We start from the raw sequence: 12,500 nt of genomic DNA on the forward strand, positions 1-12,500 counted from the left end.
GGAGGAGCAGAGATAGAGGAGGAGGACCAGAGATAGAGGAGGAGGACCAGAGATAGAGGAGGAGGACCAGAGATAGAGGAGGAGGAGCAGAGATAGTACCAGGGTAGAGAAGGGTCAGTGAAGACCACTCACATGGTCTCGTCGTTCTGGAACTCCAGCTTGCCGGCCACCTCCTCGTAGTCCTCTCCGGCCTTGGCCGTGCCCTCCGTGGTGTGGTACGGGACGGCCACCTTGCCCCTGGCGCCTGACGTGCGGTGCACCTTGATCTGCATGCTGCCCACGCTCTCGCTCACCCGCATGCTGCCGCTCTCGAAGGTGAAGATGCCGGCGTGGTCGTCGTCGTAGATGGTGACGGTGGCGGAGTGGGCGGAGCCCAGCGCCGCCTTGGGCTGGATGTAGGACGCCAGGCCGCCGCCCATCGGCCCGCCGCCGGAGGGTGATGGCGCCGGGCTCCAGGGTGGCCACCTCGGCGCGGTGCGCCACGCGGGGGGTTGCTGAGGTGCACGTAGAAGTGCTCGTCCTCCTCGAAGATGTCGTCGTCGATGACGCCCACGGTGAACTCCTTCACCGCCTCGCCCGGCTTGAACACCAGCGTGCCCTCCGCAAACTCGTAGTCGGAGCCCGCGTTGGCCGTGCCGTCCTCGGTGCGGTAGTCCACCTGGGCACCGGGGGGGGAGGAGCCAGGAGGGGAGGCGAGGGGGGAGGAGCCAGGAGGGGGAGGTGAAGGGGGGAGGAGCCAGGAGGGGGGCGGCGAGGGGGGGGAGGAGCCAGGAGGGGGAGGTGAAGGGGGGAGGAGCCAGGAGGGGGAGGTGAAGGGGGGAGGAGCCAGGAGGGGGAGGTGAAGGGGGGAGGAGCCAGGAGGGGGGCGGCGAGGGGGGGAGGAGCCAGGAGGGGGAGGTGAAGGGGGGAGGAGCCAGGAGGGGGAGGTGAAGGGGGGAGGAGCCAGGAGGGGGAGGTGAAGGGGGGAGGAGCCAGGAGGGGGAGGTGAGGGGGGGAGGCGAGGGGGGGAGGAGCCAGGAGGGGGAGGTGAAGGGGGGAGGAGCCAGGAGGGGGGCGGCGAGGGGGGGAGGAGCCAGGAGGGGGCAGTGAGGGGGGGGAGGAGCCAGAAGGGGGCGGCAAAGGGGGGAGGAGCCAGGAAGGGGAGGTGAAGGGGGGAGGAGCCAGGAGGGGGCGGTTAGTAGTAGTAGGTCAGTCTCACTTGTTCAGAGCCCACCTGCCCTCTGCATAGCCCCCCCCCCCCCCCACACACACACACACACCCCTCTTACACACTTGCTTTGTGTGTTGTACGTGTACATTGTGTAGCATCTTATCCTATCTATCTCTGTTGTATACGGGGAATGGGTTTACCTAGTGATGGTTAGTGCTTGGCACTTGTTTCTATGAAAATCCCTTCTATACCGACAGAGATATATATATATATATATATAATATATATATATATATATATATATATAATGCCCGAAATGTAAATGTCAGTAAAAGGATGTTCAGGTTACGGGTGGATGCGGTGTTCCTACACTTCCCAGATGGAAGGTTCTGGGTTCGTACCCCAATGCCTACCGGCAGACATTGTGCATCCCTTGCAGAAGATACCTCACCTCTACCAGCTCTTTAATGGCATTCTCCCAGTTCCCTGGATAAATGTTTCTCATTAGATAAAAGCATCCTGCCCAACAACACGACATCAATACGTTTGGATCCCATGACAGCAGTGACCCCGGCACAGCGGAACAACGGAGCTCCTACCTTGACGGTACAGCCGGTGTCGCCGCCGTGGCGGCCCACGGAGAGCTTCAGGGAGCCGCAGTTCTCGAAGCACTGGTAGTGGGACGGCTCAAACTGCAGGTAGACGGTGTGGGGGTCCTCCTCCTGGCCGCTGGCCTCGTGGCAGCTCACCACCTTGCGGGCCTGGTCGGCCGCGTGCTTCTTCAGGATGTTCCCCGCCCCGATCATCATGCGCGTGGCCTGGATGCGGTAGAAGGCGCGGCTCTTCTGCTGCTGCACCAGCACCTGGTAGTTGGCCATCTCGATCAGCTGCTCCATGTCCTTCTCCGGGTGCCGCTGCTTCAGGTCCTTCAGCGTGCGGGCCATCTCCCGCCGGGCCTCCTCCTCCTGGTCCTGCCCCGGGTCCAGCCCTCCGCCCTCCTCCGCCCCCTCCAGCATCCCGTCCAGGACGTCCTTGGGGTCGGAGTAGCAGTTGGCCCCGCGGCCACCGTCCATCTCCAGATCCATCTTGGTGAACACGCCGTCCCCCTCCGTCCCGATGATGATGCCGCGCTTCTTGTCGGCGCGGTAACGCTTGTTGACGTACTTGTAGAAGAAGAGGCGTCGGTCGGCGATCCACGCCTGGAGCACGCACAGCGGGAAGAAGAGGAAGGTGAGCACGGCCTCCCAGACCTCCACCTCCCCGGGGGAGATGACGGCCAGGATGAGGTACAGCCAGATGTAGGCGAAGATGCTCCAGGTGGCCGTGACGAAGAACACCCGCAGGTGCTTGATCTTGCGGACCTCGTTCTCGGGCACCACGTACACGCACAGCGCGATGATGATGAACATGTTGAAGGCGGCGCTGCCCACGATGGTGCTGGGCCCCAGAGAGCCGCCCTGGAACTGGTGGCCCACCACCTCGATGACGGACAGCAGGATCTCCGGCGCCGAGGAGCCCAGCGCCATCAGCGTGAGGTTGGACACGGTCTCGTTCCAGACGCGCACGGTGGTGGTGGTCGTCTCGCCGTTGGGCCTGGTGACGGTGACCTCGCGCTCCTGCGACGTGATGACCTCGATGGAGGACATGAAGCGGTCGGCGATGATGGACATCCCCAGGAACATGTAGATGAGGGCGGCGAAGTAGACGATGGCACGCGCCACCTTGTCGCCCACCGAGGGGTTGAGGGGGTTCCAGGTGGGCAGGACCACCCCCTCGGAGCAGCTCTCCTCCTCGGAGCAGTTGGCCGGGGGACCGGGGGTGGGGAGGGCGTCGCTGGAGGAGGAGGAGGAGGAGCTGCTGGAGGAGGAGGAGCAGGCCGGGCTGAGGCCTCCCAGGAGGAGCAGGAGGAGGAGGCAAGAGAAGGAGCAGCGAGGCTGGGGTGGTGTCGGGGGGCGCCTGTGGAGGAACATGATGGAGGTCTGTCCGGAGGGGGGGTTCCTCTACGGTGGTGGTTCCTCAACACCAGATGTTCCTCTGGAAGCTTCTGGAACAGCAGAGGGATGATACGGCCGCTGGGTAAGGCTGGGTGCAGCGCAAACAGATCTATCTAGGAATGCAATCAGAAGGTATGGATAAATACAAATAACACACACACACATAAACACACACATAAACACACACACACACACACACACACACACTCACACACACCATCGTAAGCTTTGTGACTCTTGTTTGAAGTATAGGATTTTTGGTCGACACCTCAATACGATTTGATTATGTTCTGCTATGAGGATAGAATATTAAAGAACGATGATGTATGGATTTACTAAGTAGAAACCCTCCCAGGAAGAGCCCACAACACTGTTAGTTTGTTCAATAGATGCCAGTAGCGGTTGACTTGTTCCAGATCTAACTGGGGACGCGACGCGGCCAGCCACCATCAGCAGCTCCACCATGTAGAATGCAGTGCTTAAATTCAGCCTTCAACTTGTAGGTTTAGTCGATCAACTTAATCAGGTGCTGTTGTCCTGGATGTATGCACATACGCACTGTTATTTTTTTACATGTCGGGAAGAACACTATCACGATTTCAGCGGTTTTTTGAACAAGCAGCCGTCAATCTCAGAAACAACGCACCGATTTAAACCAGAAAAACGTTTCCATCGAGGAGCACAGCAAGAACTAAGTGGGACTGCACCTCCCTCGGTGAGCATGAGTCCAGACCGTACTCACCCACAGGTGGAGGCTCGGTGCTGAGCAGTCCCTGGCAGCACACAGGTGGAGGCTGGGTGGGTGGTGTTCCTACCAGCCGCCGGGCTGGTGCAGGGCTGCTGGCTGGGTGCGCTGCTGTCTTGGGGAGGGAGGTGACGCGGAGCTGTCCATGGTGCTTCTTAGCGAATAAAAGGTCGGATAGATTGGTCTCCTCGGTAAACTTAAAGAGAGAATCTCTCTTTCTCACGAAGCCAGCCCTTCGAGTTGTTAGGACCTATAAGTTGTTGCTTCTTCTTTCACAAAGGAACGACTTTCACGTCCTCCGTTGGACTCGGCGACGTGCGATTGTTGATGCGTAAATAATCAATTAAATGATTAACTTCGTCCCTCATCCGCATTCTACCGAACGTTTACCGTCGCTGCTTCGATCCGTCAGAACACGTCTCCAGTCTCTGTCTTCTGCAGGAGAACGCAGAGACGAGCAGAGCTCACATGAGTGTAGGCGTGAAGAGACGGCAACACACACCAAATATGTGTGTGCGTGTGCGTGCGTGTGAGTGTTATGAGAGAGAGAGGGCGAGAGAGAGAGGGAGAGAGGGAGCGGAAGGGGGAGAGGGGGAGAGGGAGGCTATAGGAACCAGATGAATCTGAGGGGCTGTTGAGGAGGAGCGGGGAGCGTTATGTAAATGGAGAGGATTGTGTTCCTCCGGCGACGGGCAGCACCGGAGCGCCGCGCGGGGGGAGCCCGGGAGAGGATCACTGCAGAGCGGGGAGGAGGAGGAGGAGGAGGAGGAGGCCGGCCGTCCTGGTGCCAGGGCGACTGACTGCGCATGAAAGGTCCCAGACAAATGGAGACCCCCCCCCCCCCCCCCATCATTACCGAATAGTTGTGTGTCTTTGTTTGCCCATGCAGTCCTGTGGGCAGGGTAGAATCGGGCAATTATATTCAAGTTAAACACGTGTCTTTTTAAAATCCATTGTTTTGGGATATCAGGGCTTCTTTATGGATAATGTGGAACAGCTAGATATAGATATGCAATATACCACACCTGGAAAGACTAAAGGTTTCTGAAGCTCTGATCAACGCATTATCAAGCTGCTCAAGGCATTCCCATCACGTTCACGCACTCACACGCCCACACACGCACGCCCACACTCACTAACACACACGTGAACGCACACACATGCTCACACCCCATAGCAATAAGGGAAAAAAGAAGAAGAAAAGATCCCTTGTAGTAAGTGTAAGGTGGACATGTTTTCTGGGTGTTGGGGTGTGTGTGTGTGTGTGTGTGTGTGTGTGGGGGGGGGGGGGGGCTGGTGTCCGTGTGTCGCCTTCACAACCTCAGCTGTTAATTGGTTAATCGGAAGCTAAATTGACCAAAGGTTGTTTTATGTGAATTAGATAAAACCCATCCACTCACCGGCTGGGGCGATGCTGTCCAGGTGTTCTAGACCACGGAGCTGTCCAGGTGTTTGAGAGAGCAGCCCCCCCCCACAGTTTGGGACTCTTCCAGTGTGGGGATGGTTCTCCGCCCCTCCTCTCAGCTCAAGGCTTTTCTGCTCAAGGACTAAGTGACCTTTGGTTCCGCTGCCTCAAACCGAGCAGCAGTCCTGTGGAGACACATGAGTCGTGGGACGGCGTGAAAGAGATTCTGTTTGGTGTGACGTGTTTATCACCCCGAGAACGTCTGCTGACGCCGTCAACCATCACGGATTCCAATTCTACATTTGGAGCCGCTGTAAAGATCACAAGCGGCCAAGTTTCTAGAAAACGAGTAGCTATGGGAACAAGAAACAATGGGTCTGGTGTTGCTTCTTGTCTCTTGCAGTCAGGTGCATGAGAGCTAAAGCTACACCACAGCCTCGGGAGTGCATGGTCTAGGGGGCTAGTGTATGGAACAGGTTAGTCCGGTACCTTAGTGTGTGGAACAGGGTGGTCCGGTACCTTAGTGTATGGAACAGGGTGGTCCGGTACCTTAGTGTGTGGAACAGGGTGGTCCGGTACCTTAGTGTATGGAACAGGGTGGTCCGGTACCTTAGTGTGTGGAACAGGGTGGTCCGGTACCTTAGTGTATGGAACAGGGTGGTCCGGTACCTTAGTGTATGGAACAGGGTGGTCCGGTACCTTAGTGTATGGAACAGGGTGGTCCGGTACCTTAGTGTGTGGAACAGGCTGTCCCATGGGGGCCATGCCTCCATTAAAGGGTAATGAACATGTAAAGGACCCAACGGTTAATGCAGAGGAAGAGGATTCAAACCCATACCTCGGTGGAGACCAGAACACAGCACTGAGGAAGACCTGCCCTTCATCGTAAAAATGAATAATAATAAGGATGCTGTACCACTTTACCCTTAGAACCAGCTATCCTAGAACCACTTTACCCTCAGAACCAGCTGTCCTAGAACCACTTTACCCTTAGAACCAGCTGTCCTAGAACCACTTTACCCATAGAACCAGCTGTCCTAGAACCACTTTTACCCTTAGAACCAGCTGTCCTAGAACCTCTTTACCCTCAGAACCAGCTGTCCTAGAACCACTTTACCCTTAGAACCAGCTGTCCTAGAACCACTTTACCCTTACAACCAGCTGTCCTAGAACCACTTCATCCTTAGAACCAGCTGTCCTAGAGACTCTTTACCCTTAGAACCAGCTGTCCTACAACCACTTTAACCTTAGAACCAGCTGTCCTACAACCACTTTACCCATAGAACCAGCTGTCCTAGAACCACTTTACCCTTAGAACCAGCTGTTCTAGAACCACTTTACCCTTAGAACCAGCTGTCATGGAACCACTATACCCTTACAACCAGCTGTCCTAGATCCAATTTACACTTAGAACCAGCTAAAGAACCGCTTTACCCTTAGAACCAGCTGTCCTAGAACTACTTTACCCTTAGAACCAGCTGTCCTAGAACCACTTTAACCTTAGAACCAGCTGTCCTACAACCACTTTACCCCTAGAACCAGCTGTCGTAGAGACTCTTTACCCTTAGAACCAGCTGTCCTACAACCACTTTACCCTTAGAACCAGCTGTCCTACAACCACTTTACCCTTAGAACCAGCTCTCCTAGAACCTCTTTACCCTTAGAACCAGCTGACCTAGAGACTCTTTACCCTTACAACCAGCTGTCCTACAACCACTTTACCCTTAGAACCAGCTGTCCTACAACCACTTTACCCTTAGAACCAGCTCTCATAGAACCTCTTTACCCTTAGAACCAGCTGTCCTAGAGACTCTTTACCCTTAGAACCAGCTGTCCTACAACCACTTTACCCTTAGAACCAGCTGTCCTACAACCACTTTACCCTTAGAACCAGATATAGAACCTCTTTACCCTTAGAACCAGCTGCCGTAGAACCCCTTTACCCTTAGAACCAGCTGCCGTAGAACCTCTTTACCCTTAGAACCAGCTGTCCCACAACCACTTTACCCTTAGAACCCGCTGTCCTAGAACCTCTTTACCCTTAGAACCAGCTGTTCTAGAACCACTTTACCCTTAGAACCAGCTGTCATAGAACCACTTTTTCCTTATAACCAGCTGTCCTAGAACCAATTTACACTTAGAACCAGCTAAAGAACAGCCTTACCCTTAGAACCAGCTGTCCTAGAACCACTTTACCCTTAGAACCAGCTGTCGTACAACTACTTTACCCTTAGAACCAGCTGTCCTACAACCACTTTACCCTTAGAACCAGATATAGAACCTCTTTACCCTTAGAACCAGCTTTCGAAGAACCACTTTACCCTTAGAACCAGCTGTCCTAGAACCTCTTTACCCTTAGAACCAGCTGTCCTAGAACCACTTTAACCTTAGAACCTGCTGTCCTAGAGAGTCTTTACCCTTAGAACCAGCTGTCCTAGAACCAATTTACACTTAGAACCAGCTGTTCTACAACCACTTTACCCTTAGAACAAGCTGTCGTAGAACCACTTTACCCTTAGAACCAGCTGTCCTACAGACTCTTTACCCTTAGAATCAGCTGTCCTAGAACCACTTTACCCTTAGAACCAGCTGTCCGACAACCACTTTACCCTTAGAACCAACTGTTGTATAACCACTTTACCCTTAGAACCAGCTGTCCTAGAACATCTTTACCCTTAGAACCAGCTGTCCTAGAACCACTTTACCCTTAGAACCTGCTGTCCTAGAGACTCTTTACCCTTAGAACCAGCTGTCCTAGAACCAATTTACACTTAGAACCATCTGTTCTACAACCACTTTACCCTTAGAACCAGCTGTCGTAGAACCACTTTACCCTTAGAACCAGCTGTCCTAGAGACTCTTTACCCTTAGAACCAGCTGTCCTACAACCACTTTACCCTTAGAACCAACTGTCGTAGAACCTCTTTACCCTTAGAACCAGCTGTCCTAGAGACTCTTTACACTTAGAACCAGCTGTCCTCCAACCACTTTATCCTTAGAACCAGCTGTCCTACAACCACTTTACCCTTAGAACCAGCTGTCCTAGAACCACTTTACCCTTAGAACCAGCTGTCCTAGAACCACTTTAACCTTAGAACCAGCTGTCCTACAACCACTTTACCCTTAGAACCAACTGTTGTATAACCACTTTGCCCTTAGAACCAGCTGTCCTAGAACATCTTTACCCTTAGAACCAGCTGTCCTATAACCACTTTACCCTTAGAACCTGCTGTTCTAGAGACTCTTTACCCTTAGAACCTGCTGTCCTAGAGACTCTTTACCCTTAGAACCAGCTGTCCTAGAACCAATTTACACTTAGAACCAGCTGTTCTACAACCACTTTACCCTTTGAACCAGCTGTCGTAGAACCACTTTACCCTTAGAACCAACTGTCGTAGAACCACTTTACCCTTAGAACCAGCTGTCCTAGAGACTCTTTACCCTTAGAACCAGCTGTCCTACAACCACTTTACCCTTAGAACCAACTGTCGTAGAACCACTTTACCCTTAGAACCAGCTGTCCTAGAGACTCTTTACCCTTAGAACCAGCTGTCCTACAACCACTTTACCCTTAGAACCAGCTGTCCTACAACCACTTTACCCTTAGAACCAGCTGTCCTAGAACCACTTTACCCTTAGAACCAGATGTCCTAGAACCACTTTAACCTTAGAACCAGCTGTCCTACAACCACTTTACCCTTACAACCAGCTGTCGTAGAACCACTTTACCCTTAGAACCAGCTGTCGTAGAACCACTTTACCCTTAGAACCAGCTGTCCTAGAACCAATTTACACTTAGAATCAGCTGTTCTACAACCACTTTACCCTTAGAACCAGCTGTCCTACAACCACTTTACCCTTAGAACCAGCTGTCGTAGAGACTCTTTACCCTTAGAACCAGCTGTCCTACTACCACTTTATCCTTAGAACCAGCTGTCGTAAAACCTCTTTACCCTTAGAACCAGCTATAGAACCTCTTTACCCTTAGAACCAGCTGTCCTCTACAAAAAGGTGATGGATCCATTAATACAGCGGGAACAGCTGGAGGAGAGAGCGGGGTAGGACTCTAAACAGCTGGAGGAGAGAGAGGGGAAGGGCTCTGAACAGCTGGAGGAGAGAGAGGGGAAGGGCTCTGAACAGCTGGAGGAGAGAGAGGGGTAGGGCTCTGAACAGCTGGAGGAGAGAGAGGGGTAGGGCTCTGAACAGCTGGAGGAGAGAGAGGGGTAGGGCTCTGAACAGCTGGAGGAGAGAGAGGGGTAGGGCTCTGAACAGCTGGAGGAGAGAGAGGGGTAGGGCTCTGAACAGCTGGAGGAGAGAGAGGGGAAGGGCTCTGAACAGCTGGAGGAGAGAGAGGGGTAGGGCTCTGAACAGCTGGAGGAGAGAGAGGGGTAGGGCTCTGAACAGCTGGAGGAGAGAGAGGGGTAGGGCTCTGAACAGCTGGGAGACTATCCTCACCAACATGGCAACGCCGGGACATTTTTATCCCGACATTACGCAAGGATGTTCATGACTAATGTGCTCTGTTGCTCTCTCTCTGAGCATCTGCAGGGGTTACAGAACGCAGGGTTGGCATGGCGATGGGCATCCCATCATGCAGGGCTCTAATGAAATGGAGTGACTAATGCACAATAGTACATTAACTCAAGCCAGGGCGTTCGGTATCAGGTGGGGCGAGGTGGAGTGAATTAAAGATCAAGAAGAATCCGGTCAGATCATGGGTGATGTTAGGGCTCCATACGTTACCCCCTCTGTCCCTCTAGAACGCAATGATTCAATATACCTAATGCTTTAACATTCTCTCCAGCTGCTAGATGTTAAGACAGTTAAGACATCAGCCCTACATGTTCTCTGTCATGTTAACCCAGGCCTACATGTTCTCTGTCATGTTAACCCAGGCCTACATGTTCTCTGTCATGTTAACCCAGGCCTACATGTTCTCTGCCATGTTAACCCAGCCCTACATGTTCTATGTCATGTTAACCCAGGCCTACATGTTCTCTGTCATGTTAGCCCAGCCCTACATGTTCTCTGTCATGTTAGCCCAGCCCTACATGTTCTCTGTCATGTTAACCCAGGCCTACATGTTCTCTGTCATGTTAGCCCAGCCCTACATGTTCTCTGTCATGTTAGCCCAGCCCTACATGTTCTCTGTCATGTTAGCCCAGCCCTACATGTTCTCTGTCATGTTAGCCCAGCCCTACATGTTCTCTGTCATGTTAACCCAGCCCTACATGGTCTCTCCCTGTCTGAGGTCCCTGAAGAAGCAGCAGATCTTATGAATATGCAGCGGTCACATCAGGTCATATTAATATTCCATGTGGTTGCGGCCGCGCTGTCATGATCCAGACGAGCGAGGGAGACCGGAGCGAGTTCGATTCCCTCTCGTCCCTGCAAGGCGAGGCTTGCTCATGTTAGCATACTTTTTAAGAATACATGGTTTTCCTTTTGACGTGCCGCTGTGTGACGTCGCAGACCATTAATATTGGTTCAACTCCAGGAAGTATTGAGACGGCTGTCCGACCCCGTTCCTCCAGGGAAGTGCTGGCCGGCTGCAGACTGGCTCTGTTGACGCGCTGTGTGGTCCTATGGGAGCCGTTCCATTGATTCCGGCTGCTTTGGAATCCTCCTCGCGGCCCCTCGTTCATCAGCTCTTGGGGCTTTGTTCCAATAGTCGTTCCACTCTGCAGAATGCTTCCTAGCTTGGCACGAAGGTCACAGGAAGTTCCTAGCCTGAGACTCTCCCTTTGCAGGCGAAGACAGCGAGAGAAGCTTTTAAGTCAGTGTCGTGTCACTTTGGCTTTGAGCTCCCTTCAACCGGGTGACCATATGGTGTTAGGAACATCCTCATCCCGACAGCAGGACGCTAACTAACAGCTCCACTCCATCACAGTATTAGTTGTTGTGTCGCTCTGAGCACCAGCGCTGTGTTCCTGTTGGTGTTTCCCCAGCGGGCGGTGAGGTGTCTCCAGGCTAGAGGAGAGATCCTTTACTGCGCTGGTTCTTAAAGCAGACACTTAAGGGACAGTGTTGTTGCCACTTGCTAGAGCCACACCATTCAAATAAAACTTTATTTGATTCATTAGTCGAGCAGGACAACAAAGTGCTGTCATCTGAAAACTTTTTAATATGTGAGTTTCACAATGGATGTGAGTTTGTGTGCAGATGTGGTTATTTACAGTGATGACTTTAAATGCATTTCCTCTGCAAAGCGTTTTGAAGCCAACCAAATAGAAAATATCAATGAGAACAAAAATTATTAATTGTAAATAACCATCCAACCACACAGCAGTGGTGCAGGCAATAGGCCGATCAGATAATGTATATAAAAGAAGGCTTCTCTATTAATCACAGATGGGGACGGGGGGGGCAGGGAGGCTGTTGGCTCTGTATCCGGCATGCTTTTATGTTCAACTGATTGGCATCGTGGTATAACAGCCAGACTCAAACTCTGCACTTAAATCCTTAAACTCCGGCGGATGCTACGATGACTCGTGTTGACCACCAGGGGGCGGCATTGAGCCGGCGCTGATTAGGCTCCTGAGTCAGAACCCTGCGCGCAGGAACAATATGACGTCATCCTTTTATAATCAAGCATCGCAAACACATTTGCTGTCATTACAATTTAAATAAATAACAACATTTTGTACGTAAGCATAAGCCGTAAATGTCTAACAATATTTCCGATAGCCATAATTATAATGGCAATGATCAAAGCATACGAGTGAGATCTTCATTCCGAAACTGTCCTCATCCACCCACCTACCCATCCACCTCCATAGGTACCTGCTACACCACCTACATGTCTTTCTACCTCCACCAACCAACCCTCCATCTCCTAATGTACCTTCTGTCTACACCACCATCAATCTGACTTCCAGAAGAGCCGCTCCTCTGACGGAGCAGAGCGCTGTGATGGAGGCTCAGACCAGCTGTGCGGTGCGCTGCACCAGCTGGAGAGAGCCCCCCCCCCCACGTCTCGCTCCAACAGCTGGCTCCTGCCGCCGCTACCTGCTCAGGGGCCCTTTCCAGGGGCCAATTTGTCACGTAACCCAACGCCGAGTCAGGAACAGGGAGAACGAAGCCGGTTCTCTGGCGACCTCTCTGGGCCGGTGGCGGTAAGACGTCTTCATGCATCACCGTTCGGGTAAGGGCATTTTAGGAACACGGTCGCGATGTGATGGAAAGTTACAGAACAACTAAACGGTC

The 12,500-nt window shown here is 52.8% G+C and overlaps 1 pseudogene across 1 annotated transcript; it reads right to left on the minus strand.

Annotated features, from left to right (window-relative positions):
* Positions 1–128: 128 nt before the first annotated feature.
* On the minus strand, positions 129–3,120 carry LOC307091567 (sodium/calcium exchanger 1-like; annotated as a pseudogene). Its single transcript has 2 exons — positions 1,750–3,120; positions 129–658 (listed from the first exon to the last, which is right to left on the minus strand). The product of its transcript is annotated as a sodium/calcium exchanger 1-like (transcript).
* Positions 3,121–12,500: the final 9,380 nt, after the last annotated feature.

Source organism: Pollachius pollachius (assembly GCF_949987615.1).
Source record: "Pollachius pollachius genome assembly, contig: scaffold_468, whole genome shotgun sequence".
In the NCBI taxonomy this organism is placed as follows: domain Eukaryota; kingdom Metazoa; phylum Chordata; class Actinopteri; order Gadiformes; family Gadidae; genus Pollachius; species Pollachius pollachius.